Here is a 7,139-nt window from a genome sequence, read left to right as displayed (position 1 = left end):
AAAGAATAAGTTGTGTGACAATGGAATGTACATAAAGGGACAAGTGTATAAAGTCACAACTAATTTCCTTGTAGACAGCGGGTCAAACATTACAATTCTTTCGAAGAAAACATTTAATACAATATCTGAAAATAATAAACCAACACTGATACTATGGTCAAAACCTATAAATAGATTCAGTGGTACAAGACTGGAAACACTAGGCTGTGCGATGAAGATATTTCTTGATGGTCAGGAATATGAGCATCCAGTGGTTATATGTGATATCACTATTGATGCTATTCTAGGACAGGATTTCCTGCTGCAGTTTACAAATGCTTGACACTGAAGCTAAAAGGCCAACATATTCATTGTACATCCGGAGAAGGCGGAATGGTTTGCCGAGTCGAAGCAAGGAATACAAACATAATTCCAGGTAATACAGGAGCTTGGGTGCCTGTAACCATCCAAAATATTGATAAACTATAAGTCAGGGTTGTTTGAAGTGAAAAATAACCAAACAAATGTAGATGCACTGTCTAGAAATCCGTGCAAAGTTTGTCAGAGGCAAACAGCAGTCCAAGACATGGATTCAGAGAGTGCTGATGTTATGGAGTTGAATGATGAATCACTTGATCAGGGAAAACCAGCTAACAGACAAGTATCCATTGATGTTGTATGTGCTGTTACCAGGGAACAAGATACTGGAACTGAAGTTGAACCACACAATCTTTCACCAGTCATCCTAGAGGGCTGGAATGTAACTGAAATTCATCAAAGACAGTTGGATGATGAAAACATCTTTCCTATACATACAGCCTTAAGCAAAGGTGAAAGACCAGATTGCAGTGATATTTCATCCAAATCATCAATTACCAAAACCTTATGGCGACATTGGGATAGACTGTAGATACATTCAGGTGTCATGTACCAGCGGTGGCATGATGGAAATGAAAAAACGACTAAACTGCAGCTGAACATACCTGAAAAACTGAAGCAAGATGTGTTCACGTTTTACCATGACATCCCAAGTGGAGGACATATGGGTAGGCAGAAATCCCTGGAAAGAATAAAGAATTTCTTTTTATTGGCCTGGAATGAAAGAAGACATTGAGGTATATTGTCAAGCTTGTGACTTGTGTGTAGCCAGGAAGCAGCCAAATGCCAAACCAGCATCCCTGAAAGAGTACTTGGAAAGAATAGCGCTAGATATTCTTGGGCCATTACCCCTCACTCGGAAAGGGAACAGATATATGCTGGTCATCTCTGATTGTTTAACAAAATGGACTGAAGCGTTTGCCATCCCCAACCAGGAATCTAAGACCATTGCCAATGTTCTTGTTGATGAATTCATTTCTAGATTTGGTACACCACTTCAGCTTCATACAGATCAAGACTCAAATTTTGAAGCTAAGCTGTTTCAAGAGGTATGTGTTTTACTGAAGATTCACAAAACAAGAACAACCAGTATGAGGCCACAAGCCAATGGAAGTGTAGTGTAGACAATCGGAGAACTATTAACAGTGTTCTGTCAAAGTGATCAACGCCACTGGGACAACATCTTACCTCAACTGCTAATGGCTTACCGAGCGCCAGTTCATGCAAGTACAGGCCAAACTCCAAATAAAATGGTGTTCGGAAGAGGTCATATTGCCTCTTCAAGCTATCATTGGTAAACCTGTTCAAGAGAAAAAGGAAAGCGAAGTGGATTCTTATATAACTGAGCTTGAACATAAATTAAAATGTGCACACAAAGCAGCCCGGAAGAGTCTGAAACGAAATGCTGTGTATCATAAGAAAAGATACGACACGAATAGCAAAAGGACAAGCTGTATGGCTTCACAACGCTCTTCAAAAACTGACTTCTAAGTGGAAAAGTCTGTATCTCATTACTAGGAACTTGACGACCTGATTTACCTTGTTGGGACTCCAGAACAACCCCCCAAAATGTACCATGTTGATCGGCTTCTTTACCAAGGAAGAAAGTTACCCAGGTGGATTCAGTCTCAAGCTGAAAATGTGTAGGAGTAAATATCTTCTGAGAACTGACAGTGCTTATTATTATACCATATAGATTGTTTTTTAATGTTTTAACAAGAGATGTGAATGAGAAAGAAAAGTATAAATATTATTAAATAATAATTTATAATACTATAGAAAATGGAAATATGGTAGTGAAATTTGGAAGCAGAGCACAGTATAACATAGTAATTAGGTGTGGCTGCATGTTCAAATGGATGATGGCTGCGTAAGAAACAGTCTGAAAAAATTATAGAAATTGTATTGTAGAAGTAGGCCCCTATTCAATTGAGTGTAAATAGAATAATGAAGCCTGTTGTAAATAGTCGTAATTGTCCAGTTCATCTGGGAATTGGCCATAGATACACCTAGGTGTTGGGTGTAGGATGCCACAATGTTGTGGTATATATCACACCTGGAATGGAATGGTGATGCTACGATTTCTGTGGCAATTCTTTGTCATCGGGACGTATCCGGATGTTTGGAGGATACGGGTTTATCTCAGTGGGAGATAAGATGGTTAAATGAGTTTAATGTAGTGTTGACTACAGGAATTGTTTCAGCAGTTAGACTTGATCAGCCGAATTGGCTGGGACACGAATGCCTTTCTTCTAGTTGGGGATTAGTTAATGATGACTGGAATTGATGAATAGACATTTGAAGTATTTAATCTGGCTAGTTATGTAATGCTAGGCAACCTTATGGTTGGAGATCCTGGAATACTTCTGCTACGGTGCTAGTTTTAGAACCCCGGAGGACTGTATGTGCAGCATGTATTGTGAATATAAATAAGAGGAAGCTGTGTTTATTCCGTGGATGGAGCAAAATCGAACTGTGCTGTTATATTTGGAACTTTAATTCTCTGATACCACTGATGGATTGTTTTTGATAAACTGAATTTTTTAAGAGGGGGAGCGTGTCATGACTGTCCAACAATGTTCTTAACTGTGTGCTGTCACATTGACTTTTCTCAAGTAATTTTAATATTGGACAAAACAATATTTATTTTTACATTTAGTAGTAATTATTTGCATATTTGCTTGTATTCTGTAATGTCTAGAACTATGTCATTTATTATAGTTATTGTTTAATGAAATTCTTAGTAGTGCCGTTTGTCGTAACGCGCACTATAGACAAAAACGAAATTGCGTAACTATTATTAGTGATCGTTTGGATGCATAATGCTAGCCACATTTAGTTGTATTTCTTAATAATATCTTTATAGTGTACAAAACTATGTTTGTAAATAGTTCCCGTAATTTATTTATGGGATATTAGTATATTACCATCGCTAAATGTGTTAATTTAATGTTTGAAGTCCATGTTTTGGCCTTGCGGTTTTCGACCTTATTTAATTCCCAGATTCCTGTCAGTGTTCGAGATTAAAATATTTGGGCATTATCCGAGTTGGATACTAACATTTCAAAATCTGGTATCCCACCTAAGAATTTAGTATCCCACTTAAATGACATTTATAAATAACATCGTAACAAACTTGGACGACATTGTTCTCATTCCCAGTCTATTGTTATGCTGCAATCGAAACCGTGAATTCATGAAATTTGCAATCAAACGGAATCGGCAAAAAGATTTGCTGCATCTATTTTTGAGTAATACTGACATAAATTAATATTTAGCAGTAATCTGTAAGTGTTTCTGACATTACTAATGATAAACCTACATGTATCAATTTTCTGCAGATTTAAACGCAGGAAACATCCAACAAAAACAATAGCGACTTAGTCGTTCCCAGTCTATTGCTACGCCGCTATTGTTCCAGTGTAGCATTAGATTGGGTACGAATTGGGGGAGATACTGATATGGCATAGCATTAGACTGGGTACGAGCTCAAAAATACTGTTACTTAACTTCACCAGCAAAAAATAAAAACGCAGAATTAAAATAACCCAACAACATTATATGGTATCCCGGTGGGATACTGGGTTATTGAAGTCTGGTATCCAAAATTAAATTCTGGTATCCCCGGGATATCGGGATACCGTTAATCTCGAACACTGCCTGTGCATCTAAAAGCTATGACACAACGTTGACATTAATATTATTGATGTAAATATTTCCTTAATTGCAAAGTGTGTGTACTTACACACTGAAAACATCCCATGGGCTCATAAATAAACCTGGGATAAATTTCCGTTTGATCGACTGTTTTGAAATGGTTGCCAGGATTGACCTTGCCCTTCAGTAAAGTTTATTTTCCTCCAAAACTTGTACGATCGATTAGCTATTTTCTTAGTTACATGTAAACGTATCCTAATATTGTTTGTACATTATGGCAAATCATTTTATTAATTAAGCGAGATAATAACTGTAAAACTGATTACTGTAATATTAGTGCTTTTAGGAACTATATCCTTGTACGCTGAGAACCTGTTTACACATACTGGTTGCTAAGGTCAGATATATCGGTACACAATGTTTGTAAACAACAGTATTAAAATGCTGTTTTTATAATTACCTCAAAGGCTTTTTCTTCAAAACTATTTTATATTGAAATTAGACCGAAAAGACAATTGTGTAGTGATAGTCTCATGTTTATGCACATTAGAATTTATTAGTATTATTAGCTTGAATTCCAAATGTATTTGCAATGCACAATAGCGTGTTTCTGTGCTTGGTCGATAATGTCGTTTTTGTAAATATTCTAAAGGCAGTGGTTAAGCCATCGGACTACAGGCTGGTACGTACAGGGTTCGCAGCCTGGTACCGGCTCCCACCCAGAGTGAGTTCTTTAGGACTCAATGGGTAGGTGTAAGGCCACTACACCTCTTCTCTCTCACTAACAACTAACCAACTAACAACTAGCCCACTGTCCTGGACAGACAGCCCAGATAGCTGAGGTATGTGCCCAGGATAGCGTGCTTGAACCTTAATTGGATATAAGCACGAAAATAAGTTGAAATGAATGAATGAATGGACGTTAACGTTGGTTGTTCTCTCGCTCGTGCGCCGTCTCACAAGCAAACATTAAAAGCATGTCCCCTTGTCCAACTTTACAACTTTATTACATTACATACATTTAAATTGACACTGGAATAATTTTAACTTATATTTCTAAAGTAAATTTTATTAACTTACCATTTCTATTTATGTGAACATTAACTTTATTTTCATTTACTCATAACTTTTAAATAAATTTATAATTCTGAAAACTGGAACACTTCGTCTTTGTCATCTGTGGATGTTATTTATATTCTCTGGGCATTGTTGATATCCTTGGGACGCGGCCACAACAATATATAGAAAAATAAACTAGTTTATTCGTTGGATCAACCTAACTATTCATACTAGTATTCAAGAAAATCAGAAAGTTGAAGACGTTTTAACAATTGTACAATACTGAGTTTGCTAAAGTGAAGTGTACAGAATCTAAGGACCATGAACCCGTACCAGAGAACCAGAAGTGGGGTAGGTAACAAGTGCACACGTCCACTGAATTCATTACACATAAGCACACTGCGTTAACGGGAGAGTGGGGGTTGTTACTGGTCCATGTGCTTTGCATAACTCTACATTAAATAGGTGATATACTCTCGCTCTCTCTCTCTCTCTCTCTCTCTCTCTCTCTCTCTCTCTCTCTCTCTCTCTCTCTCTCTCTCTCTCTCTCTCTCTCTCTCTCTCTCTCTCATATATATACATATCAGAGGCGTACGAAGGTGCCAAACTGTGGAGGGGGCACACCTTTTTTTACTGAGTCAAACTGAAAACTTCACAGCTGTTTCATCTTGGCTAATTAGCAAATATGACAGAAAAATGTGTTAAATAAGGTATTTGTTTTATTGTATGACGTCCAAAAAAGAAAGAAAAAAGGAATAAATGTTGAGTAAAAAATCTGTTCGATGTGCCAACAGCATTCGTCAAAACCACAAACAGTCAAAGTGGTAATTCACAAGCAAAGTCGTCTGATGAAATATAGGTTCAGTGGCGCGTATGCCCTCCATGTATACCCACAACTGCAAGGCAACGCCGCCTCATTGACTGGCTGATGCATGTAAAGACTGCATTAGTGATGTTGCGCCATTGTTCCATTTATGAGGCACCAAGTTTCTGCAAAGTCTGTGGAGGGTTCCTGAGAGTGCACAGGCGTCTTTCCAGCACACCCCAGACGTGCTCGATGGGATTCAGGTTGGGCGACCTTGAAAGCCAATCCATAACATTGATGTCCACGTTCCTCAGGTAATCCCTTGTCAAGATGGCCGTGTGGGATCTGGCGTTGCCATGCTGAAAGATCACGCCTGGACCATGAGCTGTCATGAAGGGCACAAGTTCCTGGGCCAGCACCTGGTCGTGGTGTGCAGCAGCGTTGAGGTTGCCACGGATGACAAGAAGTCGAGAACGGCCATTTCCACTGAAAGCACCCTAAACCATTACACTTCCGTCTCCGAATCTGTCAACTTCACTGACACAACACTGAGCATGACGTTCACTACATCGTTTCCAAACCCTCTGCCTGCCATCGGCAAATCGCAGTGTGAATCTTTATTCATCGCTAAACACGACTATTCCATTCCCTCTGAGTCTGTAACTGGATGGTTATATACGGTAAACGTACGGAAGGTGTATGCGAGTTGCGTCCCTTGGGGGAAGTCAAAAGATCGTCTGCGTTAAGTTTTGGAACTGCGTTGGTCCTTAAGGCATAATGTTTTCACGAATGGGAGTATTTTACTTATGCACATTTGCGTACTTTCTTTGTGTACTGATGCATACAGCTATGAGTTTCTGCGATGTGTGTTCGAGTGGACGGTTATGGTTCATGAACAGCGAAGTTACATAAAGATTCAAACTTTCAATTTGTTGTGTTCTTTGGAAAGTGCGAGAAACAGATATGGGCCCCGTTCCACGAAGCGATCTTAGCCCTACTATCGTCGTAAATACCTACCATCGAGACCTTAAATTTGTTCTACGATTGTCAGCCTGTTCCACAACGCGGCGTAGTTTACCATTGTCGTAAATTACAGTGAAAATTTACAATTGGTACGAGGCAGTTGTAAGCCACTAACGTAGCTGTCAATGGCAGTTAGGTGCGAGTGCGAATAATGTTCACATGCTCATATACCACTATATATATTGACGATCGAAACTGTAAACATACACTTTCACTAGAGTTTCGAGCATGTCCGTCC

The sequence above is a fragment of the Gigantopelta aegis genome, chromosome 8 (genome assembly GCF_016097555.1).
Source record: "Gigantopelta aegis isolate Gae_Host chromosome 8, Gae_host_genome, whole genome shotgun sequence".
In the NCBI taxonomy this organism is placed as follows: domain Eukaryota; kingdom Metazoa; phylum Mollusca; class Gastropoda; order Neomphalida; family Peltospiridae; genus Gigantopelta; species Gigantopelta aegis.
This window is presented reverse-complemented; position numbering follows the sequence as displayed.